The sequence below is a fragment of the Tiliqua scincoides genome, chromosome 2, assembly GCF_035046505.1.
Source record: "Tiliqua scincoides isolate rTilSci1 chromosome 2, rTilSci1.hap2, whole genome shotgun sequence".
NCBI lineage: Eukaryota > Metazoa > Chordata > Lepidosauria > Squamata > Scincidae > Tiliqua > Tiliqua scincoides.
In genome coordinates, this window is record NC_089822.1 from 244373391 (window position 1) to 244392800 (window position 19410).

Consider the following 19410-nt stretch of genomic DNA (forward strand, 5'->3'; position numbering starts at 1 on the left):
TCCAATGTTCTTAACATTCGTTGGTTAGTATCCAGTGTATTTTGCCTTTCATGCTTCCTCAATTTTTCTGCTGCTTAGAATGGGTTGTGGAGGCCACAGAAGCTGCCCTATTCTGAGTTTAGTCCATTGCTCCACCTAGCTCAGTATTATTTACATCAGGGGTGTCCAAAGTTTTTGGCAGGAGGGCCACATCATCTCTCTGACACTGTCTCAGGGGAAAAAATAATTAACTTACATTTAAAATTTGAATAAGTTTACATAAATGACTATATTAAAGATGAACTTATATGAATGATTGAAGTTCTTGAAATAGCTCAAGGCCTGTAAAAGGCCTCGCACAAAGCAAGACTGGCCTTTCCTTTGCTGCCGCTACTGCATCACAGAGTGAAACAGCAAGCAGTGGAGGAAGCCCTCAGCCCACAGCTCATGCGAGAGGTCAAACAGTCGCCCTCATGCTGAGAGCAGATGCATCGGGCCAGTGCGGGCTCCAATAAATCTCCAGAGGGCCAGAGGCTCATTTGAGACTGGGGGCTCCCTGAGGGCTGCATTGAGAGGCCTCGAGGGCCGCAAGTGGCCCCAAGGCCAGGGTTTGGGCACCCCTGATCTACATCGTCACTGCATATCAACAATGATGACAGTGTATGATCAAGCCTTTTAGGAAGATTTTTTTCCCCCCCAGCATGATCCACTACAGGTTAATTCAGTTCTGAACCAGAATATCTTTGGGACATGACAGAAGACCTTTTTTATTTAATCTAGTGGCTAAGGATAAGCAGAGGTAATTTTAACTGCCTATTTGTTATATTTTATATTGTTTTCTTCAAAGAAATGACATTTGTAAAACAAAACAAGGCTGGGTTATAAATGCTGCTCTCCGGATTGACCTGTTTGTGACAGGGTGAGTTATAAATTGAAATAAATAAAGGAATAAAGCACATGTGGATGACATTTTATCCTTGATGCTGACCAGATTATGATTCAATACTTCTTGTTGGAGATAGGTTTTGAGTGCCACTTCATACATAGTTCACTTCCTTCTAAAAGGAAGGGATAACTTCAGCTTCCCCCCATCTTGAAATTAAGAAATTTTGTCATGTACTTTCCTTGTGCCTCTTCAGTAACCATGACTCACCTTAATACCACAGTTTGACATTAGAAACCTCTCCAGAGAGGAAGAAAATCATTCAGAAATGAACTGGGTAAAGGTTATTAAACCAACACTTAAAATTCTAGTCCTGCACGTTTTACTTTACCCCCTAATTAAATGCCAAGAACAGTGATGTGGAATTTTTAGTATACACACATGCTGAGTACACCTTTATCTGAAGGGGAAGCTCCGACAGGGAATTCTAATTTTATCCCCAGCAGCCAAGTCCTTGTGCTTATGTGTGTGGAATGCAATGCTTCCCAGAAAGTGGGGGAGAGAAGAACAGTTGGGGAAGTGATTCCTCAGAACTGTAAAGCAAAAATGTGCGGGTCTTCTTTATATAACCTCATCTCCAGTTTTTTTGCAGTTGCTAGGTGTGAGAATGCAACCTTGGCTCCGACGAGCACTCTCGCAAAATTTCGGCAGCGCTGATTGCAGAAGCAAAGGCTAATTGTGTAAATAAGGTATTACGATTTGGAGTAATAATATGTGCATATATCAGTGCTTATAAAACTTTCATTTAGAATCCCTCAGGACCCTTTTCTAGGAGCTAACTTAAATCTCAGTTTAATGTACGTGTGGAGGAGCTTATCAGCTTTCCAATTACTTTGCTGCCTTCGGATGGCAATAAATAACTGGCAGAAGGGGCAGGAGAGAAACTAGAGACAACTTGTGTTGTTTCTGCGTTGGGCATTTAACAAGCCCCTGTCGATTGTGTGCTTGTGGAGAGGGGTGAGGAGGGAAACAGAGTTAATTTTCAATCAGTGGAATTTAATAAGTTTACAGAATAATCCTAGGCATGTTTTTTTAGGAGTCAGTCCCATTAAGCATCCTGGGAATTACTTCATCATAAGCGTGTACAGAAGTCGCATCCTGCTTTACAGGTTGTGGGTTTGGCATAGCTGAGATAATTCCCTCTAGTCCTGAGTTGTTTTAATGTATGCAGCCCTTGAAAAGTTCTGGCCTCTTGAAGCTGCAGTTTGTTGACAATCCAAGCTTGCAACTTTACAAAAAGGTAATGCAGGGTTTGAGATGAAAGTTTAGTTTTCTTGATGCAAATACTGAGCATGGAGTAGTATTGCTAATGGGTAAGAGGCACTTTTACAAGTGGGTGCTCCTCTTTTATTTAGCAGGGGGAGAGTAACTGGCCCTCCTCACCCCAGCAGTGTCTTTTCTAGTGGCACTAGATCAGGGGTGCTCAATAGGTGGATCGCGATCTACCGGTAGATCGCGAGGCAAAATGAGTAGATTGCGGAGTGCCTGGTAGATCTCCGGGCCTTGCTGGGTTTCAAAGTAGCTCTCGAGCCAAAAAAGTGTGAGCACCCCTGCACTAGATGGTATTTTGTATCTTTTAGATTATGAGCCCTTTTGGGACAGGGAGCCATTAGTTATTTGATTTTTCTTTGTAAACCACTTTGTGAACTTTTGTTGAAAAGCGGTATATAAATACTGTTAATAATAATAATGATAATAATAAATAGGAATCACCTTCTTTTTACTCAGAAAAGTATTTTCAGTCTGTGTTTAGTAGAGCAATGCCATGCGTGTTTACTTGGAGCTCAGATACATGTAGTTCAACTAAGCTCGTTCCCAGGTAAGAGAAACAGGATTGCACAAACTTCATCTCCAGTGGCCAACTAAACACAGTTGTGTGTTTTTTTTTGAAGTGCAAAGACACTTTTTTCCCTTCTCCTCTTTGCGTGTGTGTGTGTGTGTGTGTGTGTGTGTGTGTGTGGGTGGGAGAGAGAGAGAGAGAGAGAGAGAGAGAGAGAGATCACTTTTTCATAATATTGTATTAAATGACTTCTAGTTCTCCAGGGTACTGTACAGGTGATTCAGCTTAGCTGCTGTCCAGGTGCCATTTTTAATGCTTAGCACTTACGGGAAGTATTCCAAACAATAATAGCGCCTTTAAAAGCATAAAGATCTCAAAAGGGCCATAGAAATTATGCTGGGATTTACCCAGGCTAAATAATTTTTTTCTGGTTTAGAAAGCTTATCTTTAAATATCAAGGACTGCTTGCTTAAATCAAGGTCATTAGTATTTTAGTTCTGCAATAATACCATAAGAAAATAACAATTATCTTCTAAAATATGGACATTGGCTATTACTATATTTATTATATGAATGTTATCTGAGAGCACGGTCTTTTGATTACAGAGTCACTGTTGCAACACACATGGGTCAGGAAGGAGCTCTCTTTTCCCCATCCCTCCCCTTGTCCATCCCCTCTTGCTCAACAGGAAGTACACTATAGCCATCAGGAGGTTCTGTGGCATTAAAATAGTTCCACTTAAATATACTTTGGGGTGGTTGGTGGATGATAGTTTAAGGCAGGGCTTTTCAAACTGGGGCATCACGACGCCTCAGCCTGTGGGCCCTGGCCTCTACCCCCTTAAGGGGTGGGGACAGCGAGAAGGCAGGGAGGAGGCAGCGATGTGATCCCCAGGATCACACCACTCAGGGGGCTGTAGGGGCTTGGCTGCATGACCATCTGCAGGGCTCCCCGATGCTTTAGAAGTGAAAGTGGAGCGATCGCTGTCCACTTCCTCTAAACTGGAAGCTCCAGAGACCCAAGATCAGGCAAGTACTCCCGGAAAATAACGAGGCACACGGCAGTGCTCCACCACCAGATGTTCCTTTACTTGAAGTATGTACAAGATATTTACAGTTCAAAGGCAGCTTTGCCAGCAAACAGCACTCTTTCTCGACACTCCGATCACGAATCACACTGACGTAGCTTCCCGCAGACACTCCACATAACATCTCCCACATAGCAGCTTGCACAGGCTGCAGTATATACTGGCACTGGCCAATGAGAGGTGGGCTACAGTCTGGTGATTCCATGACTCACCATCTGGTGACGCATCGGGTGACAAGGTATTGCATCAGCCACTCCCATGATGCTACACTGTATGCAGGCCAAGACATCAGGGCCTTGCTCTGTCCAGCCTGTAAATTCTCTGCAGGCCTGGGGCATATAGCATAACAAGCGCAATTGCTCCACTTTCACTTCTGCAGTTTTGGCTCCCCGCACCCCCAGGAGGCTGCAGGAGGCTCTGGTAAGTGCACCCAAGCCCCTGCAGCCCTCTGAGTGGCGCGATCCTAGGAATCACACCGCTGCCTTTCCCCCGCCCTTGCTGCCCCCCCGCAAGGACTTTTCAAACGCAGTTTTCAAACTCCCTGAGTGTTTGGTTTTGCTGATTTAGGGCAAGGGTTGGCAACCTTCTTATTTAAACTGCCCAGACATTTGGAAGTGACGGCATCATGTGACTTCCGAACATCCAGGTTGCCAAATACCTGTAAACAGCTGGAGCTCAACTCAACTTGGGAGGCAAAGCCTTCCACCCAGTTTGCTGCATGAGAGACAGGGAATGGTGGGGTCATCTGCCTGTGCTTGTGGAGCCACCATTTCCCATCTGGTGTGCAGTGACTTGAGTGGGAGGCTTTGTCTCCCAAGTCGAGCTCTGTGTGGGCCTGAAGACTTTGATCTGGTGGGCCTGGTGAGCTGCATCTGGCCTCAGGCCGTAGGTTGCCGACCCCTGGTTTAGGGTCAGACTGCCATTCTGGAGCACTAAGTTCCAGTGGTTAGTACTCTAGACTTTGAGCCCAGCAGTCGAAGTTCAAACATCAGTATGATGATTTTGAAGCACCACGCGCATTGATAATTCCGTCTAAAAGACGTTTAACAGTTACTTCCTCAATAAGGGAGGGAGAAAGATTTGTGAGGTTGTCTTCAACTGTTACCCTGCACATGCCTGATCTCATCTGATCTTGGAAGCTGAGCAGGGTCAGGCCTGGTTAGTACTTGGATGGGAGACCACCTGGGAATACTGGGTGCTGTAGGCTTATGCCATACCATAGTCTTTCGAGACTGAAGGTTGCCAACCTTCCCCCAAAGCATAGAATGTATTTGTGTGAATTAGTTTACCTGGACCTGCCCTGTGGTTAAAGGGGTGGTGCTGTCCCAGGGTGGAGAAGACTTCATGTGTCTGGAGCCCCCAAAGTGGTGAAAGGAATCCAGTAGCGGACACTTTGGCCCCTTTCGCTGCTTTTCTCCCCTTTGGACCAAGTTGACCTGCTTGTGAAACACCACAATCCCCCCTTTCCTCAATAATTCACCAAAGCTGAAAATACTCAAAACCCGATGCCAAACTTTCTAGAAGCCCAGGGTGTGTGTTCTCAATGTTTAATTCCCAAATTAATTAATTGTTTGATTAACAAGGAATAAACTTTGCATATAATTTCCACTACTGTAACCAATATAGTTTTGCTTCGCTTTCAGTTAAACACCTTCTGTCAAGCGGGCGTATGTTCCATATGAACTAGCCAAATAATAATATTTTAAAATTGTAAGTCTTTGAAGACATGCATTTTATTCTTAGATCTCCTCAGTGTTTCATCTGTCATCAGGGGGAATGTGACAAGTCTCACTTCAATTATAAGATATTATATTAGATTTATATTTTCTCTTGGGAGAAGTATGCAGTAATCTTTAAAAAAAAGTCTTGATTGTGGTTTAAGCTTGTAAATTTCTTTTTGTTTGTGTTATTTCCTAGGGAATAGAATTGCATTAGTCTTTCTTGAGCATTTTTGTCTGGGTCCATCTCTGTGTGCCACCAGTGTCCTGCACTGTATTTGCAATGAATACTAAAGCAAGAGGTCCTTTTGCCTGGATTGTATCACATGACATTGAGGATGACTTTTTCTGACATATAGGCCAGCATAAGAGGCCCCTGCATGAGTTTTCAAGGGGTGTATTGGGCTTTGGTAGGATCAGGGAAATGAAGAAAAAAAATGAAGAAAAAAAACAAAACAAAACACCTAAATGTGCAACCTCATCTGTATGTACATTTAATGGCTTTTCCTTTCAAAACTTGTGCAAGTGGCTACCTGGAAAGGATCAGGTCAGTGAATGTATTAGCATATATGTAGGTACCTATCAAAATTGACCCAGCACACGAGTATTTTGTACTTTGATATTGGTGCTTCAGTACAAAATATATCAGGAAGTGTCACTGTTAGAATGCTATACGTTCAAAATGAAGGGAAATAGGCACACCCCATGGTTTTCGAAGCCTAGTTCAAACATTAAGTCTTTTCAAACCTTCTCCGAGAGCCTTGTGGTCTCTGTGTAGAAGAGGGAAAGGAGCATGTCACTGGCCTTCCCTTGAGATATTCCCATTCTTCAGTTGGCTTATCTTTGACCTCAGTGTATAGAGGTGGCGGTCTAAAAGGGCACATCTGTTTTACATATTTATGAATGTGCAGAAGGTGGGTCAGGATTTATGGTGATGTAGCAATGGGGCTAAATTGGCAAAAATATAAAAAATTGGAGAGAGATATTACTACACTATTAATGTCCGCAACACTATATAGAGAATAGAATTCTCTGCAGCAGCGGACCTTCCATTGATTCAAAGGGACAAATGCCCCAGGCGCGGAGTCTGTGTGCCTTTAGGACTGCGTCAGCAGCCTCACTGACTCTCCTGCCGCAGTCAAAAACTGTGCCAGAAGCACACAGAGCCCGGGGAAGCTTCAGTAAGCTTCCCTGGTGCGTCCTGAAATCGTGCAAGACTCCGTGCACTCCAGGTAAGTGGGGGGAGGGGCAGCTTCATGCAGGCAGCTTCCATCACAGATCTTTGCTCTGGGGCATCCAAAGGGGAAGTCCGCTACTGATTCTCTGTCCCAAGGAGCTTACTTTTGTCAATAGTAGAACAACAAAGACACAGGGGATGCAAGGGTAAATATGCTCTTGTATAAGCCTTTAATGTTTTCAGAAGATAGCCAAAGACTGACTGCCAGTGTAGATTTCAAGCTTCCATCCCAATGCACTTTGTGGAAGTAAGTTCCATTGAACACCAAGGAGCTTACTCTCCGATGACGTGCTTAGGAGAAAAGGTTGTGCTAAAGGCTGCAAAGCAACATTAGTCTGTCTAAGGTTGTAAAGTAGTGGCTGCAATCAGAGAAAGAGAAGAAACACACACACGCAGGAGTACAAAATGTCCAAAGTGCCTAACCTGGGTAGAAAAGGACTTGCCAGATGTTTAGCTAATAGTCTAGTTGATAAGAGGATAACATACTATATAGAAAAGCCCGTGTGCTGATCCCTTCACCCGAGAGATGATTTAGCAGAAAATATTGATCTTTTATACTTTCATGTCTGCAGATCTTTGCAAAAACTGCTCACACGTAGAATTTCCAGGACTTAGGACGTCCTGTTCTCTTAACAGGCTTTGTGTTTACAGGCCTCTATAGATATTACATCCCTGGCCCTGCTAAATGGGTCACTGCTATGAAACAGTTTTTTTAATCTTCTCTCAGATATCACCCCAGCCGGGAAGCAACCTGATGAGCCAGATGGCAGGAGGAGGAGCAAATTTGGGGTGCCCTTCACCCTGAGTCTGCTAGTGCATCCTTCTGCTTCACTCATTGATCCACTCCCTGTTTGTGAATCGGATCATCTCCTTCCCTCCCTGCACTCTGTTCTCACACAGGGTTTAAAGGAAACATGTCTTTAAACATGTCCATTTAAACTTTAAATGCTGCACAAGGAACGAACGCTTTGCTACCTTCTCCCTAGGTTTGATACTCACTAATTAGTTAAAGTTCAAATGGAAGTGATTCCTTTAAACATTAAACCTGGTGTGAAGACAAAATGTGGTGAGTAGATAAGGAATTTGGGGGGGGGATGCGTGCAGACTCCCCTGCATAGGTGGTGATGTCAAGAAATGGTCCGGTCCCCAATTGGGACAAGGACCAAAAAAGCTTACTGCGGCTCCAACTGCACAACCCTAGCTCCAGCCATGTTATAGCACACAGTCATCCCAATGGAGCATGTGCTGCTTGCTATGGGGGCAGGGATTGGACAGACTGCAAGAGATATTTTTACTTAGCCTTGGGGAGGCTGCCCAGTTGCCTGTAGGTCTCCTTGGGCAAAATGTCAGCCATCTTGATGGCATATATCCAAGGAGAGAAAAGGGGCAGGGTACTTCAAGAAAGAGGGGATAAGACGTGACATATATGACTGCTGCCAGATCACCTCCTCCCCTGGCATGCTCCTGACTCCTCCCTTGTTACTCCCTTGTTACTCACAGTCCGTCCCTGCAGGTAGGCACCTGTTTTGCCAGGAGAGGTTTTTTGTTAGTGATCACCTTTTTCCCCCACCTGGAAAATGGCAGCCGCAAGGAAAGGAGCTCTGCTGCTGGCTATTTAAAGTGTACCGCATTTGTTTTAAAGGATAAAAAAAGTTTATCTTCTGTGCTACAGGGTAAATTCCTTACAAAAACTAATGAGGTTTTGAATTAAATAGATGGTCTGCCATTAATTTCTTCCAGACGTCCACTTGTAACTTGAAAGCATTTGTTTCAAAATGACGAAAAAATGAACCAAATGAGATTGACAGCTCAATCCTATGCATGTCTACTCAGAAGTAAGTTCCATTAGTGTCAGTGGGGCTTACTCCCAGGAAACTGTGCATAGGATTGGGCTGTGATTCGGTTCTTGGTTTCTTCCTTTCCAGCACACACACACACACACACACACACACACACACACACACAGTGTGTATTTGACATCAAGGTATGGGGAGGTGTTGCCTTTGTGTCCCATTGGTGAGCTTCTATCTAGAGACACTTCTGCACCTAGAGCAAGATCATTCTTGTTTGTGGGCCTCCAACAATGCTGAACAGAGGCTGCTGGTGCAAGTTCAGAAATGGCTTGTGAAAATGGAGAGACGCTATCTGTAATTAAAGAGTATAGATTTAAAAAATTGAATATTCATTACCTTAATTTTAGGGGCTTTGATTATAGCACACTTTATTTACTGGTTTCGTGAAACCATTGATTTCTTCCGAGTTCTCAATAAATGTTACTAAGCAAGCAGACCCAGATTTAGTATTACTCACTTAACATGCAAAGCAACATGGGACATTGTAGTTCATTTCCTGCCATATTATTTTGAAGAAGGATATAAACAATACTTATAAAAAGTAGCTAAGGTTTAAGAGGACTTGATAACATTGAGGAGAAAAACAAATACCTTTCCTCTCCTTCGAACATCTCAGTTTAGTGACCTGAAGAATCCTACAAATTCTGAAACAGATCGCATTTATAAAAGATTTTATCTTCCCTGTAAGTATAATATATATTTATATAAAAATTCTGGAAGTGTAGGCATGGAGGGAGGGTGGGAAACCCTGATCTAAATCAATAATTTAATTTAGCTGTGACCCTGAATGTAGTTATATATCGGTTCATAATTTTCTAGCAATTAGACTTGCAAGATCTTAAATAGATCCTTGGAATTCAAATCAACTCAAGCTGTATTCCTAAAACCATGAATGAGAGAGTAAGGCCCATTGAATTTAATTGGACTTTCTGGGTAAACGTGCTTAGGATTGCATTGTACTTATTTTATTCCTTTCTCTTGTAAAGTGTCTTTGTATTGAGTTATTGCTTTATGAATAGGCTGTGTTTGAAATCCATTCTGATAGCTGCTTAGATATAATCAGATGGAACTGATTAACCACCAGTTTCCCTGGGACATCCTCAATGTAAGAGATCAGGCAGGGCTACCAATGGTATTTTTTAATGGATATTTTAATTCTGCTCCCCCCATGTCACAAACTTAGGGGGTTTGGGGTGCTCAGAGTTCTTGGTTCTCGAACCCTGAAACCCTCAATGTCCCCTTGTCCAGTAGGACTGCCACCACCCTGTATGTGCCAGTGCCTCAGTCCAGGGACACTGAGACCCTCTAGACCCTCTAGGCTTAACTCTATCCCTTGCAGGCACTGAGCTCTTTCTCCAATTAAAGCTTCAGTCCTCAAGTTACTAGACCTCAATGAGCACTTGGTAGCTTGCTGAATGGCTAGGCAGGATTCTGAACCTTTGTCCCCAACAGGCAATGAAACAACTTAGTAAAAGAGATTTTAGTTTATTAAGTACATAAGGTTACATAAAGTTACAGTAAGGCAGCAAATGCTAGAGGCATAAACATCTAGGAAACATATCAGCAATAAAATAATAAAGCTAGCTGGCTATCTCTATTAATCCCTATCTCTCACCTGGGTCAGTTTCTCTTGTAGATCTTTTAGCCCCAAGGCTACCTATGAGGCCAGGTGCCCATGGTAGACAATGGAGCTCACAGCGTGCAGGATGTTGCACCCAAAACTCTGTTCAAGAAGAACCACACACACACCCTTCGGGTCTCATTATTATACTTCTCATGCTAATAGTACTGAGGTGACTTGATACTTATTTAGACTGTCCAATCAGAAACTTTTGAGGAGAGAACCTTCCTAAAGTTGGCCTGGTTGCTAGCCCCTCATAGTTCTTTAACCCTCCCAACTGGAGATCCATAGCTGCGTTCCATTCCACTTGATCAGGCGCCTCTCTGTCTACTAAGGTGTTAACATTCCAATGGGTTGTAATTCTTGTTATCTGTCCTTTCTGGCCAGCAAAGGAGAGACAAGAATCTTTTTGTTTATTTACTCACATTCTTGCAGCTAGGGACGGCTAGCAATTCCTCAGTTACATTGTCTTAGTGTGGTTCAGGCTTCTACTGCCAACCTAGGCCTAACATGCACATATTCATGACACCCCAGGCTTTTGGCTTAGACATAAAGTGTATGATGCAATGATAAAGAGCATAAAATCATAAACTCCCCCACCCTTTCCCTGCTCCTCACAAGGCAGTTGGTGCACCATGGCCACTGCAAAGGGGAAGGGGCAAAGCCTACACTTTTTAAAGAAGCACCATCAGGTGGGGAGGGGGATTTTCTTCACTTCCTGAGCTCTTTTTTGGCCTTCCTTTCAAGGTAGCTGGTGCATCATGGCCACTGGGCATATCCCTTTCTGGTGCCACATAAAAGCAAACAAAGAAGATTCTGTTGTTCCAAAGCTGGTCAGCTCTACAGAGCTGTTGTTCCAAAGCTGGTTAAACCAAGTGGCCAAGGTTTGTGAGAGCTTTGTGACTGCACTTGCTCCCGGTGTGGAAGGGACTGTCACTCCCGAATCGGCCTTTTCAGCCACACTAGATGCTCTGCCAGAACCACCTTTCAGAGCGCGATACCATAGTCTTTCGAGACTGAAGGTTGCCAACATGTGCTTTGGTGGTTATATTCCTGCTGGTAGGACCAGTTCCAGGTTGCTGGGAGACTACTGTTTGCATTGTATACATTTATACATGTGGGGTCAAAAGAACATAAGAACATAAGACATCTAGTGGCTGTCTGCTGGTATTCATTTGCATCTTTTTAGATTGTGAGCCCTTTCGGGACAGGGAGCCGTTTAGTTGTTATTTGATTTTTTCTTTGTAAACCGCTTTGTGAACTTTTAGTTGAAAAGCGGTATATAAATACTGTTAATAATAATAATAATAATAATAATAATAATAAAAGCCCTGATGGATCAGGCCAAAGGCCCATCCAGTGCAGCATTCTGATTCCTGTAGTGGCCCACCAGCTGCTTTTGGGAAGCCCACAAGCAGGAGAGAAAGACCTTTCTCCCCAACCATTTATTCCCTACAACTGAAGATGGTACATACCCATCATGTCTAGTGGTCATTAAGTTTAAGATCTTTTTCCTGGCCTTTGAAACACTGCTTGATTGAATTACTGCTTTTATCCATTTATCCGGACCCCACTTTTCTACCTTTGAAGAGACCCCCAAGGTGGCTTGCAGCATTTTAAAAACTACAATCTAGTAATAAAACTCTCAGGCCAGTGCTAGTATCTACATTTTTATGCTTTCTCCTGTCCTGCACTGTTGGTTATTATTGACTTTATTGGTTGTTTTGAGAGTTTATTGACATTTTTTAAAGGTTCTTTAAGCTGCCCTTAGAGTAGCAAAGCTGAAGGTGTTGGGTATCCATTCCTAAAATCAGTGTGCAGCAAGCATCAGATTTATGACCAGAAATATTTAATCAACTATTGTGAATAAGATGTAGCACTTTTGTCTGTTAAATTATATAGGACCCAACATGACTTATGTCTCCTGGATTTGCCTTCTGAATCAATCTATAAACATTAGTAACCACAACATTTTTCCCTAGCTTGTCTTGGTGGACATGCCTGTGTTAGTAATTTATGGCACTTTAATATCCTGAAAAGGAAAAAAGAATTGTGTCTAAAAGTGAAAAATCCCTATTCTGGTGAATCCTAAAGGATTTCCTGTCTACTCCTCTGGAGGTGATTCTGATTCATTGCAGGCAACCAGGAGAATATACATGCCAATAAAACTTTGTAACTTCAGCCACTGTGTCCAATAAGGGCAACAACACATGCAAAACTATGAAATCAAATGCCAGATTTTGCTTGCTTGTATGGATTTGTTCCAGCTGTGACCATGTTTTAATGTCAGTGCAGTTGAGTAAGTTCATGTCCTTATAGGAATGATGCAGATTAATTCTGCTCCCTGTGAAGGAGCAGTCGCTTGCTTTGCTACAGCTGTGAGCCATTCTGTGCTTTTGCAAGAAGAAAAGCAGCCCTCTGCATGTCGGCTCAGAAGTAAATCCTACTGAGTTCAATGGAACTTGCTTCCAGGTATAGGATTGTAGTAACCCATTCTGGTTGTTTTTTAAAAAAAAAAATAATAATTCAATTTTCAAACTAATCATTTTCTAGAATTGTTTTTTCCTCCTTGGTCTGCAAATTAATTAGTTAATGTCAGATTCATTAGTTAATGCATCTGCTTCTGAAAAGCTCTCTCTCTCTGATATGTGCAACTACGGAAGGCATTCTACAAATGTTAGGAAGCAGGAAAGTCAGTGTTTTGTATTCCTCGGTAGACCGTTCTCTACCTTTGCCCCAGCTTCTCTTCCCTTGTGTATCCCATCTGTTACTTAGTTATCCTACTGCTAACAGGATTAGGAAATGAGTTTTGTGGGTTACAATTCAAATATTAAATCAAGTGCTCTTCTGTGATAGAATTGTAGCTGGCCAGCTCTCTGTTTCTAAGCCAGGAATTCAGAGGGAGGGTGGAACTTTTATTCCAGGGCAGGCTTTTATTGAACAAATCAACAGTAGAAAGGGCGAGAGGGCTGGATCTGATTAGAAAGCTGATAAAAGCCAAGCAGGCACCTGAAGGGGATGAGGTGTGAGTGTCAATAGGACTCCTTTTGTGTGGTCAGTGAATAAGACAAAGGGTAGAAAGAAGCTAGAGAAGACAGAGAGCTAGAATTTGATCTGAGACTGCAATGGAAGGCAAGAAGCTGGCTGCTGTTGGCTGCAAGCAGGCATAGAAGACACATATAGCTGACGGTACTTGCAGGAGTGTGCTGCCCTGGTCCATCCGAAAGCTCGAACCTGCATAGCAGCAAATAAAGCAAATACTGCAAAGTTACCAAGTACCACCAAAATGCACTTTGCCTAAAGTTGTGGTTCCCAACATTTTAGCACTGGGACCCATTTTTTTTAAACAACATGCTTTTTAAACACACCTAGGTTTACCAGGCTTTTAAAAAAGGGTATCTAGAAAGAAATAGTATTTTTATTTATTTATAATTAATAATAACTGGATAAAAGACCCTCAAACATTTATCTCCCTATAATAATACCTGCTTGCAAACTGCAGGAGCTGAGCTCTTTGCAGGGATAATTAGCAGCTACAGTATCTGATTTTTGAATAGTCTCAGGACTTGAGGCAATTGGTTACCTCATCTTTCCGTCACCCTTTGGTGACCCACCAAAAATCAGGTCATAACTCACAGTCTGAGATCCACTGACCTAAAGAAAACCTGGACCCAGATAATGCTGTATCGCTGGAACTTCTCTCTATTCAGGGAAGTGGGGTGCAAGCACTTAATGTTATGTTTGGTTCTGTACAGCACTCCTGTTCGTGGGTACTCTGGAAATCAGAATACAAAAATGGAAAAGGCTTCACCAAATCTTGGACAGAACTTCTCAAACGTTTTTAATGCTTTTCTGGGGAGGTTAGTGGACAGAACCTTTTGGAAGGCCACAATATCAAGAGAATGTTTTTAACAGATACTCCATACTATGGGCTACATCGTGACACTGTTAACTACTGTAGAAAGCAATTTGTGGCCATATCTGCATGAGACTTTTAGGACTGTTCTCACATTATCTCAGTGGCATGGAAGCCAGGTTTCTGTGATGAGACAGCATGCTGATGTGGCGAGCATCTTTACTGGAAAAATCTGGGTGGGACCCGTTGCATCTATCTTTTCCCGTCTAGTCATGACCTTCCTTCCAGTCTGGGTAGAGATTAGGAAAGACCTGTGCTGTTGGCCCTACTCAAGTGATTCCTATACAGACCTTTCATGAAGCAGTGCAAGAAGCACCTGCTGGAGATACCTTGGAAGGATTTCCTGCTATAGGCAGTGGTTGAACTAGATGATTTTTTAGGTCGCTCCAACTCTATGATTCTATGATCTAACCATGGAGAAGCAGCTCCAGTACCACCGAAGCATGCAGGAAGGGGTCAGAGTGAGCCTCTATGTCTAACTCAGGCAGAAAAATGTCTTGGGCTGACCTCAAGTGTTGGCTATTATCTTTTAAAGCCCTAAATCAGGGGTGCTCACACTTTTTCGGCTCGAGAGCTACTTTGAAACCCAGCAAGGCCCGGAGATCTACCAGAGTTTTTTTTACAATGTTCGCGCCATCATAACATATAACATTTATGTGTACAATGTATGTTGGTGTACCTTGAGCCCCACTGAGTATAACAGGACTTATTCCTGAGTAGACATGCCTAGGATTAGGCTGTGAGGCTGCAATCCTAGCCACACTTACCTGGGAGTAAGCCCCATTGAGTACAATGGGCCTTACTCCCGGCGTTTCCTCCCAGAGGCACCTGAAGGGGGGTCGGCACTCCGCGATCTACTCATTTTGCCTCACAATCTACCGGTAGATCGCAATCCACCTATTGAACACCCCTGCCCTAAATAGTTTTGGGCCTAAAGAACAGTTTTTCTCCCATGTGAGTTTGCCTGATATCTGAGGTCATCTAAAGACACTCTCCTTCATGTCCCACCTTTATTGGAGGTACACCTGGCAGGAATACAGGAGAGGGCCTTTTGATGGTAATGCCAAGATGTAGAACTCCCTGCCACAGGATTGCTCCCTAACTCCCATTGGTTTATGTTTTTGCCTCCTTTTGCAGACTCATGCTTTTAAGTCATGCATTTGCTCTTGGCTCACAAACTATGGTTTTTTGCTTTTTTTGTGAATGATTTTCTGTCATTTCCACTGTGTTCTTGTTTTTGTGTTATCTGGTGAAAGGAGGATTGCATGAGGGAAGCTACCTAACACCTCCTTTCTACAGCAGGCCCACCCCCCAGCAACTACTGGGTATTGCAGAATAGATTGAGATGGGGCAGAGGCTATTGCAAGGGACAGAAAAATTCCTACAAATCGTCTGAAGCAGTTTTCTGAGAGCAGAGCTGGCACAGACGTTCTTCAGTGTACAGAAGTAAAGATGCAGCCCATTGTGTCCCATTCATTAGTTGCTTTGAACCCAAGAACGGTGTAGTTGTTCAAGAGATGGACATAGACCTGGAAAATCGGTTCACATCCGAAGCTCATGAAGCTTCCTAGCTGACCTTGGGCCACTCACTATCTCTCAGCCTGACCATCCTCACAGGGTTGTTGTGAGGACAGGAGAAGGAAGGGAACCATGTAAGTCACCCTGAGTGTCTTGGAGGAAAGGTGGTATAAAAACAAACAAATAATAGCAATTAACGAACTAAGGGCGCAATCTTATCCTGCTCTGGAACAGGCAAGCCAAGAGGCTTGTGCTGTATCCAGCGCAGGATAGGGGCCAGAATAATCTCAGCTAGAGGCAAGGGGAAACTCTTCCCCTTACCCCTGGGCAAGGCACCCTGGTCCCTATGGGTCTCCTCAGACCCGTGCCACCTTTAGAGGTGGCACAAATCTGAGGAGAGCGAAGCGGCTTCAAGCATAACTGCCAGATCCCAGCCCTGACTGCTGCTCCCCACCTGTCCGCATACCCCCAGGGACGCCCACTGCCTGCCCTCCCCCTGCCCAGGAACGCCTCCCTCCTGCCTCCTCCCCATCCACCCTGGTGGGCCGACGCAAGGCGTGCTGCACAAGCCGCCGTGGAGGCTGGATTCTGCCTCTGTGTGCTGGCGTACCTCTGTGCGCCGGTGTGACTTGCTTGTGAGGAGGCACAAACGTGCTTTATGGAACTTTTGTGACCCTTCTGGGCCACCACAAGGGACTTGCGTCGGCCCAAGTGCAGCTTAGGTTTGCGCTGTAAATAAATTAAATATACCTAGAAGAATTTTAATAACACTTACCTAAGTTGTGTTTAGAAAAGTGATTAGTGCTGGAAAAATTACTTCCTTTACTCAGGTGACTAATGTGTCTGATTAATAAATTAATGTCATCAACTGAACTCTCAACACTCAGACATGGTTCTGACTGCTGTCAGCATAAGTGAACGTGGCAGCCTGTGCCTAAGAATGTTCAACACCTGAATTTTATTCAGAGATGTGACTTAAACTGGATATTATACATCTTCAGAAGTGTCTCTCACAGCACAGCTATTGACTCCAACTGGGAAGATGCAAAGTATATTTCACATTTTTAATGAGGCGTTTCCAATGGCATTTCATTACTAGTTTCAAAAGTGATAAAATTTGGCATTGTGTTATCTGTCAAGACTTTCCTTAAATCGGCTTTCAGTGGCTTGTTGTGGCGGAGAAGAAGATACATTTAGCTTTTCTTGAAGGCATTCATATAGATGGCAGCCAAAGCTTTTTAGATGACTGACTTAATGTGAAGTAAATGGAAATTGTTTTATACAAGCTACCAACTCTTTGGCAGTCGAGCATCAGATCTGGAATGTATAATAGCTAACTTGACAAAAGAAGAAATAATTGTTTAGAAAAATAGAATGTGTCTGCAACGTAATTAGACACACAGCGAGTTTACAGCATAATATTCAAAAACTAATATTTCTCTGATGTGCTGCATTTTTAATTTAAGGGGTTTGATTTTTACATAATGGATGACAATACATGAACACACAAAGGTCAGGAAAAATGGCTTCCTAGAGGCATTTTCTCAAGATGCAAAACTGATTAAATCCATAGGGTTGAAATTCTAGGGTTTTGCTGTTTTGTTTGTTTGTTTAAAGGCAAAGAGTACTCTGAAGTTTAAAGGAGTTTTTCAAGAAGCATGAATAGGGTATATTGGGCTCATTCATTCAGAAATGCTGTGCTTCCCTGATCTTTGAGGTTGATCCCACAGCCCATCGTGGAACAATTCATGCTACCGGATTCTCACAGGAATGCATTCTGATACTTCATCAAGCATTGGAAATGGACACTATCAGGTCTTCCTGGATCATACCAAAAGTCCACCTAGCCTAGCCTCCTCTTTCTCACAGAGACCAGCTAGAGAAGCTCGCAAGCAGGATGAGTAGCCATTCCCAGCAATGGCTATTCTGCAGCTATTCTGGTTCTGGAACTATTAAAGCTGTAAAATAAAACTGGAAGTCCCACACTTCTGAGTTTGTCAGCAGCATGTGACCATCATGGTAAGGGGTTTGGGGGGTTTTGTAGTGCAGCAGTGCTGAACCTGAGACAGCATCAGATGGTATTCCGAGTTGCAGCACTCTTGCCTTATATTATGGCAGGGGTTCCCAGACTGTGTGTCGTGATATCCTGGGGTTTGCAAGGCACTCCCCGAGGTGTTGTGGGCCACTTGCACTAAGACCACAATGTGAAGTTACAAACAGTGGTTGGAGAATTGGCTTGGCGGGCAGAGCTCCTGCATGCGATTTTCACAAGCCTGGAAAGACACTCCCAGCCACCCCGAACCTCTTACCATCATTTGTACCACCATCCCATGCAGTCTCCAAACCCGGAAGGAACTGGCGATGATGTCATCACCAGTCACTTTGAGTCCGGAAGTGATGTCCAAGATGACACCTCTGCACTGTCTGTGAAAACTAGCATAGATTGTGACCCAATAAAAAGATATTGTTTTTCCTATTTGTATTGGCATAGCCCTATCCTGCGTATGTAGAAAATGCAGCTGTTTCTCAAATGTCTGCAGTCTCTGTAGTGAATTAATGCTCTGTGTCCACTTTCGGTATGCTCACTAGTTTCTCATTTTCAGGAGCTCAACACTGGAGGCTGACCTACTATACCTTAATACAAATATCCATTCATTTCTATTTATTATCTGTGTGTGCCCAGAGACAGCCTGTTTCAGAAGAACTTGACATCTGGCTTGGAGTGGAAAGCTCATTTGTTTCCTCTAATTTTCAACTGTTACTGGGTACTGCGGTCTGCATTATTAAATTACAATTATTGCTCTGTGTTCTGGCATGATAAAGTGCTCGGCATGTAGAGATACGGAGTATGAAATACATTTTCTCTGCCGAGGCTGCCATGGGCTGGTAGCTCTTCTTTAGTGACCAAACAATGGTTCTGCTGTTATTGAGCTATCCCCTGACTTTAGGAAACGTGCTCCAAGGTTTTAAAAAACGGTGTATCTTTTTCTGCTTGGCACGTGTTTTGTCATGTGGCATCGATCAGGTCCAGATTCAAGAACCAGAACAAGAGGCCTGCTGAATCATATCCAAGGACTCCCTACATACAGTACCTCACACAACCCAGCTTCTTTTAGTGCTGATTAGTTACGGTGCTCTTTGTCCCAATGTGATTGGCACCCATTCCAACCACTGGGAGCAGTGCATTCTGGGCCAGTGAGCATCTGCTTCTTGTCTATTCAATCAATGATGTCTCAGTTGTCTCCTGATGCTGTTTCAGGTAGTACTTGGCTTTTGGGAAGCATATGTCCTGTGTGATCCAAGGCATTTCTGTATTTGTGATCTATAAGTCATGCTTAGTCCTTTGCTGCACCTGGATTCATACTCAAACACAAAAGCAGACTCTCTTCTGAGTATATGACTATTCATGCTGGGATTGGCTTCTTTGTTAAATGTCCCTACAGCTTGGGACATGGTCACCATCTCCCCTTCATGCTGAGTTGTTTTATTTTGAACTCTGGAGCAGTGGTTCTCACACGTTTAGCACTGGGACCCACTTTTTAGAATGAGAATCTGTCAAGGACCCACTGGAAGTGATGTCATGACTAGAAGTGACATCATCAAGTAGGAAAATTTTCCTAGGCTGCAATCCTACCCACACTTACCCAGGAATAAGTCCCATTTACTATCATTGTTAAAAAGAATATACATAGTAGCCTGTTAAAAGTACAGATCATAGCCGGATCCCAAAGGATCTCCTCTATGGAGAACTCGTGCA

The 19410-nt window shown here is 43.4% G+C and overlaps 1 protein-coding gene and 1 pseudogene across 8 annotated transcripts in view; both read left to right on the forward strand.

Annotated features, from left to right (window-relative positions):
* The window catches only part of FHIT (fragile histidine triad diadenosine triphosphatase), a 1225929-nt gene that overhangs the window by 203554 nt on the left and 1002965 nt on the right, over window positions 1-19410 (forward strand). The gene's annotated exons all lie outside the window — the stretch shown is intronic.
* LOC136642747 (5S ribosomal RNA) lies at window positions 4881-4997 on the forward strand (annotated as a pseudogene).